This window comes from Hyla sarda, chromosome 1 (genome assembly GCF_029499605.1).
Source record: "Hyla sarda isolate aHylSar1 chromosome 1, aHylSar1.hap1, whole genome shotgun sequence".
NCBI classification, from domain to species: domain Eukaryota; kingdom Metazoa; phylum Chordata; class Amphibia; order Anura; family Hylidae; genus Hyla; species Hyla sarda.
In genome coordinates, this window is record NC_079189.1 from 611,260,376 (window position 1) to 611,281,401 (window position 21,026).

General features: G+C 37.7%; 1 pseudogene; it reads right to left on the reverse strand.

Moving 5' to 3' along the window:
- Positions 1 to 5,913: 5,913 nt before the first annotated feature.
- On the reverse strand, positions 5,914 to 19,596 carry LOC130297511 (zinc finger protein 585A-like; annotated as a pseudogene).
- Between the last annotated feature and the right edge of the window lie 1,430 nt (positions 19,597 to 21,026).

Here is a 21,026-nt window from a genome sequence, read left to right on the forward strand (position 1 = left end):
AACACATAATGCGGTAATGATATACATGTGCAGGAGACTGTTCTCACAATGCAGTAATCATATACATGCGTAGCAAGCCGTTCACATAGTGCGGTAATGATATGCACGTGCAGGAGGCTGTTCACATAACAAAGTAATGGTATACATGCGCAGCAAGTCGTTCACATAGTGCGGTAATGATATGCACGTGCAGGAGACTGTTCAAATGGTGCGGTAATGATATGCATGTGCAGGAGGCTGTTCACATAACAAAGTAATGGTATACATGCGCAGCAAGTCGTTCACATAGAGCGGTAATGATATGCACGTGCAGGAGACTGTTCACATAGTGCGGTAATGATATACATGTGCAGGAGACTGATCACATAGTGCAGTAATGATATGCATGTGCAGGAGACTGTTCACATAGTGCGGTAATGATATGCATGTGCAGGAGACTGATCATATAGTGCGGTAATGATATACATGTGCAGGAGACTGTTCACATAGTGCGGTAATGATATGCATGTGCAGGAGACTGTTCACATAGTGCGGTAATGATATGCATGTGCAGGAGACTGTTCACATAGTGCGGTAATGATATGCATGTGCAGGAGACTGATCACATAGTGCGGTAATGATATGCATGTGCAGGAGACTGTTCACATAGTGCGGTAATGATATACATGTGCAGGAGACTGATCATATAGTGCAGTAATGATATGCATGTGCAGGAGACTGTTCACATAGTGCGGTAATGATATACATGTGCAGGAGACTGATCATATAGTGCAGTAATGATATGCATGTGCAGGAGACTGATGACATAGTGCGGTAATGATATACATGTGCAGGAGACTGATCACATAGTGCGGTAATGATATGCACGTGCAGAAGGCTGTTCACATAACAAAGTAAAGCCGTTCACATAGTGCGGTAATGATATGCACGTGCAGGAGACTGATCACATAGTGCGGTAATGATATGCACGTGCAGGAGACTGATCACATAGTGCGGTAATGATATGCACGTGCAGGAGACTGATCACATAGTGCGGTAATGATATGCACGTGCAGGAGACTGATCATATAGTGCGGTAATGATATACATGTGCAGGAGACTGATCACATAGTGCGGTAATGATATGCATGTGCAGGAGACTGTTCACATAGTGCGGTAATGATATGCATGTGCAGGAGACTGATCACATAGTGCGGTAATGATATGCACGTGCAGGAGACTGATCACATAGTGCGGTAATGATATGCACGTGCAGGAGACTGATCATATAGTGCGGTAATGATATACATGTGCAGGAGACTGATCACATAGTGCGGTAATGATATGCACGTGCAGGAGACTGATCACATAGTGCGGTAATGATATGCACGTGCAGGAGACTGATCACATAGTGCGGTAATGATATGCACGTGCAGGAGACAGTTCGCATAACAAAGTAATCATCACATAATAAAGCAAGCCATAAGTAAAGACATACATGCGCAGCAAGCCGTTCACCTAGTGCGGTAATGATATGCACGTGCAGGAGACTGATCACATAGTGCAGTAATGATATGCACGTGCAGGAGACTGATCACATAGTGCAGTAATGAAATACATGTGCAGGAGACAGTTCGCATAACAAAGTAATCATCACATAATAAAGCAAGCCATAAGTAAACACATACATGCGCAGCAAGCCGTTCACCTAGTGCGGTAATGATATGCCTGTGTAGGAGGCTGTTCGCATACAAAGTATCCATATACATGCGCAGCAAGCCGTAAGTAAATATAATGTAGCCGAAAACCGTATAATGCGACCGGCGAATGCCGACATGTAATACGATAACCTGGGGCCGGGCTGACCAAGGGTTTCCCTGAACTCCGGCTCACCTCCGGAGTCCGGGAACCGCCAGCGTTACCCCCGGTCAGCCACGGCCACTTACCACCACCATGCCGGCTGAAGCGAGCTTCCTGTCAGCTGACTCGTGCAGTCAGCTGACCGGTGGGAACGTGACTCCACCTCCTGCCGACATCACGTGACACCCTCAAGCGAAGAACCCACGGCGTCAATGAAGGGGGGAGAGCCGTGGGTTTTATGGTCATCCCGCTCCTCCCACAATTACAGGCCAGCTGCGCAGGCCTTTCCATTTAACTCCTCCCCTATTAAAAGTTTGAATCACCCCCCTTTTCCAATAAAAAAAAAACACAGTGTAAATAAAAATAAAAATAAACATATGTGGTATCACCGCGTGCGGAAATGTCCGAATTATAAAAATATATCATTAATTAAACCGCTCGGTCAATGGCGTGCGCGCAAAAAAATTCCAAAGTCCAAAATAGTGCATTTTTGGTCACTTTTTATATCATTTAAAAATGAATAAAAAGGGATCAATAAGTCCTATCAATGCAAAAATGGTACCGTTAAAAACTTCAGATCACGGCGCAAAAAATGAGCCCTCATACCGCCCCATACACAGAAAAATAAAAAAGTTATAGGGGTCAGAAGATGATAATTTTAAACGTATTAATTTTCCTGCATGTAGTTATGATTTTTTCCAGAAGTCCGACAAAATCACCTATATAAGTCGGGGATCATTATAATCGTATGGACCTACAGAATACATATCAGGTGTCATTTTTACCGAAAAATGTACTACGTAGAAACGGAAGCCCCCAAAAGTTACAAAACAGCGGTTTTTTTTCAATTTTGTCGCACAATGATTTTTTTTCCCGCTTCACCATAGATTTTTGGGCAAAATGACTGACGTCATTACAAAGTAGAATTGGTGGCGCAAAAAATAAGCCATCATATGGATTTTTAGGTGTAAATTTGAAAGAGTTATGATTTTTTAAAGGCAAGGAGCAAAAAACGAAAATGCAAAAACGGAAAAACCTCCGGTCCTTAAGGGGTTAATCATCTCTCCGGACCACCGCATGCCTCTTATTTATGGTTGCTGAGGAGGGGACACTGGGGTGGGGGAGGGAGATTGTCTGTCTCTTTTTGGGTGGGTGGGGGAGGGGGGGTTTAGGGCAATGTTGGACTGTTGTGTATGTTTTTTATTTTATTTTTATTATAAAACTTGTTCAATAAAAATGTTCTGATTAAAAAAAAACAAGTATTGGTTACCCTGTAAACTCACCACACCAGCCGGTATAAATAATGCGGTACAAAGAATTAAGGATTCTGTTCTCTATACTTTGCTGTTGGCTTCTCCGCATTTTTCCTGTCCCTTTTACGAATCTACGATCAGCTCTAGGATTTAGGATTTTATGCAGTCCCAGATCTCTTTCACATCACGGCCCGACACACTTCCCAGCCCTGATGACATCATTACGATGGTTTGTTGATTTGACTCGTTTTGATTTTATTCAAGCTTCTGAGTGGCATCGCGCTTGGCTTACGGAGGACAGCGCGACACGCCAGGTCCGGTTACTAGCCTCACTTTGAATGAATCCTGCATTACGTGCGCTAAGTCATGAAGGTCAGGTGCAATATACACATACAATCTAACATATAAGCATACTATTTTTATGGTATAATTGGTACTTATATGTATTGTTAATTATATGTATTTTGACATTTTTTCATGAATGCCCTTTTTTAAGTTATTTTTATGGTCCTGCTCACATCAGATCATGACCCCATAACCCGGTGGTGCTTTTTCCCGGGACTTTTTAAATAGTGTTGTGTGTTTTAAAGGGGTACTTCGCTGGAAAACATTATTTTTTTTTAAATCAACTGGTGCCAGAAAGTTAAACAGATCTGTAAATTACTTCTATTAAAAAAATCTTAGTCCTTCCAATACTTATCAGCTGCTGTATGCTCCACAGGAAGTTCTTTTCTTTTTGAATTTCCTTTCTGTCTGACCACAGTGCTCTCTGCTGACACCTCTGTCCATTTTAGGAACTGTCCAGAGTAGGAGCAAATCCCCATAGCAAACATATGCTGCTCTGGACAGTTCTTAAAATGGACAAAGGTGTCAGCAGAGAGCACTGTGGTCAGGCAGAAAGGAAACTCAAAAAGAAAAGAACAAACAGCAGCTGATATGTACTGGTAGGATTAAGATTTTTTAATAGAAGTAATTTACAAAGTTGTTTAACTTTCTGGCACCAGTTGATTTAAAAAAAAATGTTTTCCAGTGGAGTACCCCTTTAATTCATTATGCCTGATGAAGAGTCCAGCCCGGATTCGAAGTGGACATTGACTCTATTACCAGAGAGGGAAAGCGCCATTGGATTAATTCTGTTTTTGTGCGGGTTTATCCCTCTTGCTATTTGCATTTTCGGACTGAGTGACTTTACGTTACCCGAGAAGGACGCCCGTCCAGCTAACCTCCACCACACTTGTGATTCTACATGCCAACCATGGTGTTGTGCCCGCAGCACAACCAGCTCTGGTAAGCTGAACTATTACCGCTAAGGACACGCATTATTTATTCCTCTGCACCTATTGGCTCCACCATCTGCCCTTTCTTCATGAGGTTCAGAGAGCACCTCCGACTATGCCGGCTGGGATCCGGAGTCCCTAGATGAGTGGAACACATTCAAGAATGCCACAATGGAAACTCCCAAACACCTTTTTTTGGAATAGAATCCGTCACTGCAGCCGGACACAAGACAGGAGCACGGAGCTACGGAGAGAAGAGAAATGGATCTAAGAAGACTAGATACAATAAACCTGCCGGATACAATGAGAGAAACCAACTAAATGTTCTGTTAATGTCACTAATCAGAATTTGTCCCTTCTAGGTCCCCGGACCTGTGCCAACGTTTCTCCACAGCTTCCATATGGACATTGCTGCACGTTCTGTTGGTTTTGCTATATAGCATACATAGCGGGGACAGCGAGAATAATCTCTGGTGTCCAGTGTGTGACGTCATAGATCCTCCCCGACCAGTGATTGATAAGGCCACCATGGTAACTACTTCACCTGGCCGTGCGCACTTATCTGTAGGCGTGACCAAGGGGGTGAACCCGCCAAATGGCACCGTCGCTGCCATCAGCTGAACTCCATGCCATCTTCAATGTCCTGCCGTGATGTTTACACATAAAGACCCACGATACTGCAACGTATAATGGCTGCATTTTATCTCTGCACAGTTCACACACAATGCCTCCAGCCTCCCCCAAATGCCTCCAATTTCACACACACACAATGCCTCCAGCCTCCCCCAAATGCCTCCAATTTCACACACACACAATGCCTCCAGCCTCCCCCAAATGCCTCCAATTTCACACACACACAATGTCTCCAGCTTCCCCCAAATGCTCCAACCTCACACACTCAAAACCTCCAAATGCCTCCAGATTTTCACCCACCCACTATTGCCTCCATATTCCACTATTACCTAAAGACTCCCAGCCACCCATCACCATTGCCTCCAGCCAACCAACCACTCACACCATTTGCCTCCAGCCTCACCCTAACACTTCCAGCCACCCACATTGCCTCCTGCCTCCCAGCACTATTGCCTCCATTCCCCCTACACTATTATTCACCCCCCACCATTATTGCTTCCATTTAGCCCCCACCAAGTTATTGTTTCCATTCACCCCCCCCACCCAGTTATTGCTTCCATTTACCCCCTGCCACTGTTTCCATTTTTTTTCCAGCCACAATCTTCCGTGGCACCCCTGGGTGTCGGGGAACCCCAGTTAGGAATCATTGCTAAGATTATGCTCCCCTATACACATAACATGTGATCCCTCCCCCGAGGAGCCTCGTCCATCCAATCCCCATATCAGCAGCTGTGTGCGCTGGAAGATCTTATCTCATATATTCCTTACTTCTTATATATCCTTGTACAGTTATTGTTAGAATCACAAATATGAACCCTTACTTACCCTGTTCCTCCATCAGACCTGTGTAATATGGAGGCAGTAATGACAGATGATGATACTGACATAACTGGATCGGTGACTACGTTCTAAAAGAAAACTTTTATTAACAATTGGGAACAAGTTTGGAGATGCAGTATATGATATATGTATAAATGTCAGATATCCTATGTACATGGTTAATATATAGATGTGTTATATGCATCATTATTAGCTCTGAATTGGCTTCTATCCTGTGTGAATTCTTAGATGTCTGGTAAGTGGTGATTTCTCAGTAAAACATTTCCCACATTCTGAACATGAAAATGGCTTCTCCCCTGTGTGTGTGTTTTTTGATGACGAACAAGGCTTGATTTCTTAATAAAACATTTCCCACATAGTAAACAAGAAAATGGCTTCTTTTCTGTGTGGGTTATTTGATGTTTCACAAGATGTGGTTTCTGAGTAAAATGTTTTCCACATTCTGAACATGACAATTACTTTTCTCCAGTGTGAGTTCTTTGATGTTTAATAAGATTTGATTTGTCAGTAAAACATTTCCCACATTCTGAACATGAAAATGGCTTCTCTCCTGTGTGAGTTCTTTGATGTTTAACAAGATTTGATTTGTCAGTAAAACATTTCCCACATTCTGAACATGAAAATGACTTCTCCCCTGTGTGAGTTCTTTGATGTTTAACAAGATTTGATTTCTCAGTAAAACATTTCCCACATTCTGAACATGAAAATGGCTTCTCTCCTGTGTGAATTTTTTGATGTTTAACAAGACTTGGCTTCTGATTGAAACATTTCCCACATTCTGAACATGAAAATGGCTTCTCCCCTGTGTGAGTTCTTTGATGTTTAACAAGATCTGATTTCTGAGTAAAACATTTTCCACATAGTGAACATGAAAATGGCTTCTCCCCTGTGTGAGTTCTTTGATGTTGACTAAGATTTGCTTTGTCAGTAAAACATTTCCCACATTCTGAACATGAAAAAGGCTTCACTCCTGTGTGAATTCTTAGATGTTTGATAAGAACTGATTTCTCAGAAAAACATTTCCCACAGTCTAAACATAGAAATGGCTTCGCTATGTGACTTCTTTGATGCATAGCAAGATGTGATTTATCGTTAAAACATTTCCCACATTCAGAACATGAAAATGTCTTCTCCCCGGTATGAGTTCTTTGATGTTTAACAAGATGTGATTTCTGAGCAAAACCTTTCCCACATTCAGAACAGGAAATTGGCTTTTCCCCAAAATGGGTTCTTTGATGTTTAACAAGATGCGATTTCATAGTAAAACATCTCCCACATTCTGTGCATAAAAATGGCTTCTCTCCTGTGTGAGTTTTTTGATGATCAACAAGGCTAGATTTCATAGTAAAACATTTTCTACATTCTGTGCATGAAAATGGTTTCTCTCCTGTGTGAGTTTTTTGATGATCACTAAGACTTGATTTGTGGGTAAAACATTTCCCACATTTTGTGCATGAAAATGGCTTCTTTCCTGTATGAGTTCTTTGATGTCTAATAAGATCTGATTTTTGAATAAAATATTTCTCACATTCTGCACATGAAAAAGAGTTCTCTCCTGTGTGAATTCTTTGATGTGTGACAAGATTTGATTTCAGAGTAAAACATTTCAACAATTCTGAACATGAAAATTGCTTCTCTTTGTGACTTATTTGATGTTTAACAAGATTTGTTTTATGAGGAAAATCTTTCCCACATTCAGAACATGAAAATGGCTTCTCTCCTGTATGAGTTGTTTGATGTCTAACAAGATTTGATTTCTGAGCAAAACCTTTCCCACATTCAGCACATGAAAATGGCTTCTCTCCTGTGTGAGTTTTTTCATGTTTAACAAGATGTGATTTCTGAGCAAAACATCTCCCACATTCTGAACATGAAAATGGCTTCTCTCCTGTGTGTGTTATTTGATGATCACGAAGACTTGTTTTGTGAGTAAAACATTTCCCACATTTTGTGCATGAAAATGGCTTCTCTCCTGTATGAGTTGTTTGATGTCTAACAAGGGTTGATTTCTGAGCAAAACCTTTCCCACATTCAGCACATGAAAATGGCTTCTCTCCTGTGTGAGTTTTTTCATGTTTAACAAGATGTGATTTCTGAGCAAAACATTTCCCACATTCTGAACATGAAAATGGCTTCTTTCCTGTGTGTGATATTTGATGATCACGAAGACTTGTTTTGTGAGTAAAACATTTCCCACATTTTGTGCATAAAAATGGCTTCTCTCCTGTGTGAATGTTTTGATGTTCACTAAGACTTCGTTTGTGAGTAAAACTTTTCCCACATTCTGAACAAGAAAATGGCTTCTTCTTATTTAGCTTTACAAACTGTAATGGATCAAAAGATAGGCCCTGTATAACAGGATGAGATGACAGATCTTGGCTGTGAAGGGCTGAGGGTGTATCTGGGATAATGGAATGTTCTTCATATGTATCTTGTGTGATATCATCCTCTGCTTTATAATCTGAAGATATAAGATTCTCCTCTGATCTCCCGATACAGTCATCTGCCAAGAAAAAGAGAGATTTTATTACAGGACGGAGGACGGAGGTAGAGGTTGCCCGCTACCTCTTGATAACGCTACGTCGTTGAAATAGGTAAAACAGGCAGCCGCCTAGAGCGCTTTCTTGATGGGGGCGCCGCTCTGCCCGCTGCAGGAAAGTTAGACAAACAGCATCCGAACCACTCGCTCAGCCAGTAGCACCGCCACCCCACATCAACTCTGCCCCAATAGTAAATAGATTACATGAGGAGGAGGTTTGTTACAGTGTGTCACCCCAGTAGTAAGATTACATGAGGAGGGGGTTTGTTACAGTGTGTCACCCCAGTAGTAAGATTACATGAGGAGGGGGTTTGTTACAGTGTGTCACCCCAGTCGAAAGATTGCTCAGGTTGTCTTTAATTGTCTCTAATTAGCTGCCAATACCTGAGCTGAAAGTCACACTGGCTCCAAAAGCTGTCTGTCTACTGCATTAGATAGCGTACCTGTCTACTGCATTATTTCTCAAAGTGAACCTGGCAAAGTTTTTGTTTCATACCACTTTTATACTGCAGGCAGTGTTCTGGAGAAGCACTCACTGATATATGCAGAGATTCTTTATTGAAGAGCAGGTGCAGCAGGACAGCAAAAGCTGGAGCATTCCACAAGACAGAGAAGCACTGTGTTTCACCGGCAGCTTCTTCCGGCTCTATGCTGTGACACAGCGGCGGTGCTCCCGATATATGCGGGTGAGAGCGCATCATCAGAGTCCGTCGCCGTGGCAACAACTAATAACAATAAAATTGCGAATGCACACTGTGCTCAAAATGCTGGCAACAGCGGAGCACAGGCGATGTGAAACCTGAGCAATTACAGGGAACATGAAAAACCCGGACCGGGTTATATCCCAGTAAAAGTAAGTTGAAGTGTAAATGAACAACAAAAAGGGGGAGAGGGGTTCAGGGGGAGAGTTTCCCTCTCCTCCTTTTGTGAGCACCCCTGGTTGGGATAAGTGGCCGAGGAGGAAGCCAAGTGTCTGTGCTTTGACTTTGTGGTTTTTCAGGACTCATTGTGGCGATTACTGTGGTGGTGCTCATTTTTTCTTCACCTCCCACTTTGACCATATTTTTTACTACCGTAAGATTGAGCACACCACTGCCTTCTACCTGTATCCTTTCTATGGACATGGAAAGTGAGCCACAACAAGCCAGCACAGCTCTGGATGAAGGACGCACGGACGCTGGAGCGTTCTTTCTGTCCTGTAACAACAAAGAGGACTTACAGTTGCTAAGTACCAAGTCACAAGAAGCACATCTTCTTTCTCTGGCTGAAAAATAAGTCATACTTTTCTGGTCTATTAATTCACTCAGGTCCTACAAGGAATGTCAAAGAGTTCCACGGGGACTGCGGTTCTATAAGGAACCTTCTCAATTTCTGGAGGACGAAGATTTCATCACTGAATGGAAACAAGCGCATCTAACACACTCCCTTAATTTACTCTCTATTATTGTAAAATGAAACAAGGCCGAGTACGAACAAACTACGGTATTATTGTGTAAAACCAAGACTGGGTTACGTACACGACTTTCGGGGGAGCAGTTTGAAGCCGTCAACAAAAAGCTGGATAAGATGCTTCTCACTGCGCAAGCAGAAATTAAGGAGAGGAAAAGGGATAAGTTCATCCGTGATAAAGCAGATTATGCAAATGATCGTGTGTTTGAATGGGGGAATCGCAGACAATTGAAGAGGCGCAACCGTAATCAAAAGAAAAACCAAAGGAATTCTGGACGACAGACTCTGATTCGAGTGCATCTGAGGATCAGGCCCGTATACAATGTATCCAACCCTCAGGCTCTGCCCCTTTAGAAGGAGGATCCGGCAGGGCGGCCGGAGGAGGAAAAAGAAGGGGGGCCGGAAACAAGTAAACAAGTATCCTCGAGGTCCTAGAGATGCCGGGTAAGCCTGACAAGCTAAATATCGTTAATTTGTCGAACACTGTTTTGTCATCTGACTGTTTATCTTTGTTGTCGAGAGGCCTTAAAGGAGTAGTCCGGTGCACACTTTTTTCATTGTATCCCGTCCGTGCTGCAAAATAAAAGAAAACACGCTTTCTCTTACCTGCCAACGAGCCCCCGGAGCTCCGGTACAGGTGTTCGGTCCCCGGGCTGTATTCTTCTTACTTCCTGTTAGCCCGGCACGTCACGCGGAGCTTCAGCCTATCACTGGCCGCAGCGATGTCCCGCCTCGTCCAGTGATAGGCTGAAGCTCCGTGTGACGTGCCGGGCTAACAGGAAGTAAGAAGAATACAGCCCGGGGACCAAACACCTGTACCGGAGCTCCGGGGGCTCGTTGGCAGGTAAGATCAAGTGTGTTTTCTTTTATTTTGCAGCCCGGACGGGATAAAATGAAAAAAGTGCGCGCCGGAGTACTCCTTTAATTTCTGCCTAACGGGAGAGAGTTTGACTTTGCAGACTTTCAGATAGACTTATTCAAGTCGATGAGAAAGATCAGCCTCAAGAAACATTTTTCTAATCAGACTATCCCGATACCCTCTAAGAAAAAAGGGTTGGTTTTAAGGTGGTCACGGATTTAGAACCAGATGTCGGTGAATGTGTTGAACAACTGTGTGAATTAGGAGAATCCTTGCCTGATAATGAGGTCCCTGACATGACTAATGTATCTGATATTGATAATGTTTCCCCTTTTTTTATAGGAGGTAATCCTTCCACATTCTGCCCTCCACTTACTCCAGGGGGAACATTAGATACATTTACAAATTTAGTCACCAACGAAGTAAAAGCTTTAGTTTATCCGGAAGCAATAGATAATTTGTCTATAAGCAAACATAAGGCACTCAAATGGCTAAAAGCCCAAAAACATCTGGTGTTCCATAAAGCGGACAACGGGGGCAATATCATTGTTCTTACTAAAGAACAATGCTTAGAAGAATCTTACCGTCTCCTAAAAAATACTAGGGTGTACACCAGTCTCCCCAGTGACCTTACCAACAAGTACGTAGGACAATTGCGGTCCCTCCTCCGCAAACATATTGAAAATAATATAGTTTCGGAACACTTAGCTGAGAAATTATTACCCATTTGCCCACATGCCCCTAACTGGTATTATCTACCTAAAATACACAAGTCACTGAGCCATTCCCCGGGCAGACCTACTGTTTCGGGGATTGGCTCAGTGACCGAGAGCTTATCTCAATACATCGATTTGTTGATTAGACCCGTTGCCCACTTACCTGAAAGATACAGGGGAATTCCTCAAAGCTTTGAGAGATATGCCCTGGCAATAGGATTTCCACCTTGCTTCCATTGATGTGGAAAGTCTCTACACCTGGATCCCCCAGGCTGAGGAGGTCCGGGAGGTGAGAGGCTTGTCAGTGACTCCCTTTCATTTATTTTAGGCCATAATGCATTCAAGCTTCAAAATCAGTGGTTCAGACAAGATTCAGGAACAGCCATGGGGACCCCAGTCGCATGTTCTTTTGCAAACCCTTTTCTGGCAGCTTTTGAGAAAGAATTGATATTTTCCACAGAAAATCGATTTGCCAAATATATTGTCACCTTTATGAGATATATTGATGACGTTTTTATCGTGTGGTCGGGGTCCCCATTGCAATTTTCTGAGTTTGTGGACTATCTTAACAAAGATTGTAAAATGAATATGCAGTTTACGGCCGTTTTTGGAGATCAAGCTTTAAACTTTCTTGACGTGAGGGTGGAGGTAAGAAGAGAAGAGACTTTGGTGAACTCGGGGTACATATTATTATAGTTACCACCCCCCTCACGCCAAGAAAGCATTACCATATGGACAATTTGTCCATTTGAGAAGACTGAACAGTGATGATAAATAATAAAAAATTCAAGCCCAAGAATTGGCTTGTCCATAGAAACTATCCCATGGAAACTGTACAAGAAGCTTACAATAGAGTCTGCTCACGCCCCCAAACCGATTTTTTTTATCCCACGATAGGATGACTTCTCCCAATCCTAAACGCTTTACCTTTTCCTTTCAGCATACCCCCATGAACGATGTCATCCAGACCTCAGAGAGGTTGCACTTAATAGACCTCTTTTTTCTTACAAACGGACCTGCACCTTAGGCACACAGTTAGGTTGCACGAAACTCCAACAAGATACAGGCACCTGGTTAGACAGATCCCTCCCTAAAGGTAACTTTAAGTGTAGACAGTGTTCCATGCGTCAATTCAATGGAGAGATGAAATACTGTAAATTAGGAGGGATCGATTAGCAGGTCAACTATTTTATTACGTAAAAATTGAAATATGTGGTGTATATAGTACAGTGCCCTTGTGGCCTGTACTATATCTTTAAAATGATACTTGTATGTCCGTATCCAGGAACATTTCCATTCTGTCAGAACTGGGCAAGGATGCCCACGACTTATAGATCATGTGAGAACATGTCACAACGGAGACCCCAAGGCATTATGGTCCGGCGGTCTAGAAGTGATCCCTATACCTAAAGATGGCAGTGATCGCCATAAATTATTACTCAAAAAAGAAGCCACTTGGATCTTGCAAACCAATGCCATGGGTCCTCCGTGCCTAAATGACAAGATCGATATGAGTATTTTCTTGTAATGTATATATCTATATTGGTACTCATTTTCTATGATAGCAGGTTTAATGGTATGATTAACCCCCCTCCCCCTTTTTTTCTTTTTCCTATTTGTCCCTTGTTGTTCATTTACACTTCAACTTACTTTTACTGGGATATAACCTGGTCCGTTTTTTTCTTGTTTCCTGTAATTGCTCAGGTTTCCCGTCGCCTGTGCTCAACTGTTGCCAGCATTTTGAGCACTGAGCTCATGGGCCAGTTTATTGTTGTTAGCTGTTGCAATGGCGACAGACTCCGATGAGGCGCTCTCACCCGCGTATATCAGGAGCACCGCCGCGTCACAGCATAGAGCCGGAAGAAGGCACCGGTGAAACACAGTGTCGCTCTGTGGAACGCTCCAGCTTTTGCTGTCCTGCTGCACCTGCTCTTCAATAAAGAATCCCTGCATACATCAGTGAGTGCCGCTAAATCTCATTTTGTGTTGTACAAGTTTCCCTCTCCTCCTTTTGTGAGCACCGCTGGTTGGGATAAATGGCAGAGGAGGAAGCCAAGTGTCTGTGCTTTGACTTTGTGGTTTTTCAGGACTCATTGTGGCGATTACTGTGGTGGTGCTCATCTTTCCTTCACCTTCCACTTTGACCAGTGCTCTGGAGCAGCTAGTGACGTTTGGCAGGCAACACAATCAGATCATCAAGCAGACAACATCGAACGAAGGACACAGAGATTTTTGTCCCACTGTCACAAACCGAGGCATATAAACAGTGTGGGGTGAACAGAAGGATCAGAATATTTTCAGAGGACACAAGGGGCATAGTAATAGAATGGGGGCATAGAAGGGGGACTAACTATAGTGAACGGACATAGAAGGGCCTGTGGTCCAAAATTTGCCTTGGAGCACAAAGGACTCTAGTTACACCACTACTTTGCCATAAAGTTATTGAAGCCGGTGACTTAGCAGAATCTGCATTTAGTGGTTACTACTCACCTGGGCAGTTACCTGTAGGAATTTCCTCCTTATACTGCTCATCATTGCTCACATCTGTCTCTTCTTCTTCCTTTATGTCTGTAGCATTCATATAGTTCAGATCTTTCCCTGTAGGAATGCCCTCCTTATACTGTTCATCATTGCTCACATCTGTCTCTTCTTCTTCCTTTATGTCTGTAGTATTAATATAGATCAGATTTTTCCCTATAGAAATGTCCTCCTTATACTGCTCGTCACTGCTCACATCTGTTTCTTCTTCTTCTTCCTTTATGTCTGTACCATTAATATAGATCAGATCTTTCCCTGTAGGAATGTCCTCCTTATACTGCTCGTCACTGCTCACATCTGTCTCTTCTTCTTCTTCCTTTATGTCTGTACCATTAATATAGATCAGATCTTTCCCTGTGGCAATGTCCTCCTTATACTGCTCATCACCACTCACATCTGTCTCTTCTTCTTCTTCCTTTATGTCTGTAGCATTAATATAGATCAGATCTTTCCCTGTGGCAATGTCCTCCTTATACTGCTCATCACCGCTCACATCTGTCTCTTCTTCTCCCTTCATCTCTGGAGCATTAATATAGATCAGATCTTCTTCCTGTATCATAGGATGTGGAAAAAATATTATAAAAGTCATAAGTCAGAAGGACAAGTCACATGGGATGTTATAGATGAGCAGGAGATGAGGAGTCATGGAGGGTGAGGGGACTGATCACAAGAGCTTCACAGCCCTTCTACAGATCATAGGGAATATCTCCATCTACCTGATCATCCTGTGGAAGAAGAGGACGGGGACACCTCTCTGGTGCTGTTCTCTTCCTGGATCTGACTGTAGGGAACACATACAGAGACTGAATTCATTCTTTACATACAAATAATGAGAGGACGTGTGTATATAGTCATGTCTATTACCTGCTGATGTGAGGGGCTGCTGATCCTCCATCATGACCTGATCCTTGTACTGATCCTTGTGTCCTTCTACATACTCCTACTCCTCCAATTCCGATTTCAAGCAAATCTATTTTTGTTGTGTATCCAACCTAATAAGTTATTACATTACATTTTAGACAAGTCTATTAAGTTTTACAGTGGCCTAAGAACAAACAGACAAAATCTATCAGAACAGTCGCCTCACTTAATTCTCTCAATTATAACGACAACATTCATAACAATAACCTGCAGAATATCTAATAATAACTATATAACAATAATAATCATAACAATAACCTGCAGAATATCTAATAATAACTATATAACAATAATAATCATAACAATAACCTGCACAATATCTAATAATAACTATATAACAATAATAATAATAATAATAATAACCTGTACAATATCTAATAATAACTATATAACAATAATAATCATAACAATAACCTGCAGAATATCTAATAATAACTATATAATAATAATCATAACAATAACCTGCACAATATCTAATAATAACTATATAACAATAATCATAACAATAACCTGTACAATATCTAATAATAACTATATAACAATAATAATCATAACAATAACCTGCACAATATCTAATAATAACTATATAACAATAATAATCATAACAATAACCTGCACAATATCTAATAATAACTATATAACAATAATCATAACAATAACCTGTACAATATCTAATAATAACTATATAATAATAATCATAACAATAACCTGCACAATATCTAATAATAACTATATAACAATAATCATAACAATAACATGTACAATATCTAATAATAACTATATAATAATAATCATAACAATAACCTGTACAATATCTAATAACTATATAACAATAATAATCATAACAATAACCTGTACAATATCTAATAATAACTATATAACAATAATCATAACAATAACCTGTACAATATCTAATAATAACTATATAATAATAATAATCATAACAATAACCTGTACAATATCTAATAATAACTATATAATAATAATCATAACAATAACCTGTACAATATCTAATAATAACTATATAATAATAATAATCATAACAATAACCTGCACAATATCTAATAATAACTATATAATAATAATCATAACAATAACCTGTACAATATCTAATAATAACTATATAATAACAATCATAACAATAACCTGTACAATATCTAATAATAACTATATAATAATAATCATAACAATAACCTGTACAATATCTAATAATAACTATATAATAATAATCATAACAATAACCTGTACAATATCTAATAATAACTATATAACAATAATAATCATAACAATAACCTGCACAATATCTAATAATAACTATATAACAATAATAATCATAACAATAACCTGCACAATATCTAATAATAACTATATAACAATAATAATCATAACAATAACCTGCACAATATCTAATAATAACTATATAACAATAATAATCATAACAATAACCTGTACAATATCTAATAATAACTATATAACAATAATAATCATAACAATAACCTGTACAATATCTAATAATAACTATATAATAATAATAATCATAACAATAACCTGTACAATATCTAATAATAACTATATAACAATAATAATCATAACAATAACCTGTACAATATCTAATAATAACTATATAACAATAATAATCATAACAATAACCTGCACAATATCTAATAATAACTATATAACAATAATAATCATAACAATAACCTGTACAATATCTAATAATAACTATATAACAATAATAATCATAACAATAACCTGCACAATATCTAATAACTATAGAACAATAATAATCATAACAATAACCTGTACAATATCTAATAATAACTATATAACAATAATAATCATAACAATAACCTGTATAATATCTAATAATAACTATATAACAATAATAATCATAACAATAACCTGTACAATATCTAATAATAACTATATAATAATAATCATAACAATAATCTGCACAATATCTAATAATAACTATATAACAATAATCATAACAATAATCTGCACAATATCTAATAATAACTATATAACAATAATAATCATAACAATAACCTGTACAATATCTAATAATAACTATAATAATCATAACAATAACCTGCACAATATCTAATAATAACTATATAATAATAATAATCATAACAATAACCTGTACAATATCTAATAATAACTATATAACAATAATAATCATAACAATAACCTGTACAATATCTAATAATAACTATATAACAATAATCATAACAATAACCTGCACAATATCTAATAATAACTATATAATAATAATAATCATAACAATAACCTGTACAATATCTAATAATAACTATATAACAATAATAATCATAACAATAACCTGTACAATATCTAATAATAACTATATAACAATAATCATAACAATAACCTGTACAATATCTAATAATAACTATATAACAATAACCTGTACAAAATCTAATAATAACTATATAATAATAATAATAATAACAATAACCTGTACAATATCTAATAATAACTATATAACAATAATCATAATAATAACCTGTACAATATCTAATAATAACTATATAACAATAATCATAATAATAACCTGTACAATATCTAATAATAACTATATAATAATAATAATCATAACAATAACCTGCACAATATCTAATAATAACTATATAACAATAATCATAACAATAACCTGTACAATATCTAATAACTATATAACAATAATAATCATAACAATAACCTGCACAATATCTAATAATAACTATATAACAATAATCATAACAATAACCTGTACAATATCTAATAATTACTATATAACAATAATAATCATAAGAATAACCTGTACAATATCTAATAATAACTAAATAACAATAATAATCATAACAATAACCTGTACAATATCTAATAATAACTATATAATAATAATCATAACAATAACCTGCACAATATCTAATAATAACTATATAACAATAATAATTATAACAATAACCTGCACAATATCTAATAATAACTATATAACAATAATCATAACAATAACCTGTACAATATCTAATAATAACTATATAATAATAATAATCATAACAATAACCTTTACAATATCTAATAATAACTATATAACAATAATAATCATAACAATAACCTGCACAATATCTAATAATAATTATATAATAATAATCATAACAATAACCTGTACAATATCTAATAATAACTATATAATAATAATAATCATAACAATAACCTGTACAATATCTAATAATAACTATATAACAATAATAATCATAACAATAACCTGCACAATATCTAATAATAACTATATAATAATAATCATAACAATAACCTGCACAATATCTAATAATAACTATATAATAATAATAATCATAACAATAACCTGCACAATATCTAATAATAACTATATAACAATAATAATCATAACAATAACCTGTACAATATCTAATAATAACTATATAACAATAATAATCATAACAATAACCTGTACAATATCTAATAATAACTATATAACAATAATCATAACAATAACCTGTACAATATCTAATAATAACTATATAATAATAATAATCATAACAATAACCTGCACAATATCTAATAATAACTATATAATAATAATAATCATAACAATAACCTGCACAATATCTAATAATAACTATATAACAATAATAATCATAACAATAACCTGTACAATATCTAATAATAACTATATAACAATAATAATCATAACAATAACCTGTACAATATCTAATAATAACTATATAACAATAATCATAACAATAACCTGTACAATATCTAATAATAACTATATAACAATAATAATCATAACAATAACCTGTACAATATCTAATAATAACTATATAACAATAATAATCATAACAATAACCTGTACAATATCTAATAATAACTATATAACAATAATAATCATAACAATAACCTGCACAATATCTAATAATAACTATATAATAATAATAATCATAACAATAACCTGCACAATATCTAATAATAACTATATAATAATAATAATCATAACAATAACCTGTACAATATCTAATAATAACTATATAACAATAATAATCATAACAATAACCTGCACAATATCTAATAATAACTATATAATAATAATAATCATAACAATAACCTGCACAATATCTAATAATAACTATATAATAATAATAATCATAACAATAACCTGTACAATATCTAATAATAACTATATAATAATAATCATAACAATAACCTGCAGAATATCTAATAATAACTATATAACAATAATAATCATAACAATAACCTGCACAATATCTAATAATAACTATATAACAATAATAATCATAACAATAACCTGCACAATATCTAATAATAACTATAAAATAATAATCATAACAATAACCTGCACAATATCTAATAATAACTATATAACAATAATAATCATAACAATAATTACTTAACTACCGAAATCCCTGCTCCGCAGACTGTACAGGAGCCGTGTGCTTACAGGACCTGCGATGATGTCACCGTCATGTGATCAGTCACATGGAGGAGGAGGAGTCACATGATCAGGGGCTGCTGCTCTAGGCTCATCTGCTCAGTGTATGCAGGACTCTGCTGTGCTGGTTGTGATCGCTGCTGGATGAGCTGAAGTTATGTGTATGCAGCAGAGCTGTGTGTGTGTGATGTGCGTGGTGCAGAGCTGTGTATGTGTGTGTTATATATGTCTGCAGCAGAGCTGTGTGTAATGTGCATGTAGCTGAGCTGTATGTGTACACAGTAGAGCTGTATATGTGTAATGTACATGTAGCTGAGCTGTATGTGTACACAGTAGAGCTGTATATGTGTAATGTGCATGTAGCTGAGCTGTATGTGTACACAGTAGAGCTGTATATGTGTAATGTGCATGTAGCTGAGCTGTATGTGTACACAGTAGTGCTGTATATGTGTAATGTACATGTAGCTGAGCTGTATGTGTACACAGTAGAGCTGTATATGTGTAATGTGCATGTAGCTGAGCTGTATGTGTACACAGTAGAGCTGTATATGTGTAATGTGCATGTAGCTGAGCTGTATGTGTACACAGTAGAGCTGTATATGTGTAATGTGCATGTAGCTGAGCTGTATGTGTACACAGTAGAGCTGTATATGTGTAATGTACATGTAGCTGAGCTGTATGTGTACACAGTAGAGCTGTATATGTGTAATGTACATGTAGCTGAGCTGTATGTGTACACAGTAGAGCTGTATATGTGTAATGTACATGTAGCTGAGCTGTATGTGTACACAGTAGAGCTGTATATGTGTAATGTACATGTAGCTGAGCTTTATGTGTACACAGTAGAGCTGTATATGTGTAATGTACATGTAGCTGAGCTGTATGTGTACACAGTAGTGCTGTATATGTGTAATGTGCATGTAGCTGAGCTGTATATGTACACAGTAGAGCTGTATATGTGTAATGTGCATGTAGCTGAGCTGTATGTGTACACAGTAGAGCTGTATATGTGTAATGTGCATGTAGCTGAGCTGTATGTGTACACAGTAAGGCTGTATATGTGTAATGTACATGTAGCTGGGCTGTATGTGTACACAGTAGAGCTGTATATGTGTAATGTACATGTAGCTGAGCTGTATGTGTACACAGTAGAGCTGTATATGTGTAATGTACATGTAGCTGAGCTGTATGTGTACACAGTAGAGCTGTATATGTGTAATGTACATGTAGCTGAGCTGTATGTGTACACAGTAGAGCTGTATATGTGTAATGTACATGTAGCTGAGCTGTATGTGTACACAGTAGAGCTGTATATGTGTAATGTACATGTAGCTGAGCTGTATGTGTACACAGTAGAGCTGTATATGTGTAATGTACATGTAGCTGAGCTGTATGTGTACACAGTAGTGCTGTATATGTGTAATGTGCATGTAGCTGAGCTGTATATGTACACAGTAGAGCTGTATATGTGTAATGTGCATGTAGCTGAGCTGTATGTGTACACAGTAGAGCTGTATATGTGTAATGTGCATGTAGCTGAGCTGTATGTGTACACAGTAAGGCTGTATATGTGTAATGTACATGTAGCTGGGCTGTATGTGTACACAGTAGAGCTGTATATGTGTAATGTACATGTAGCTGAGCTGTATGTGTACACAGTAGAGCTGTATATGTGTAATGTACATGTA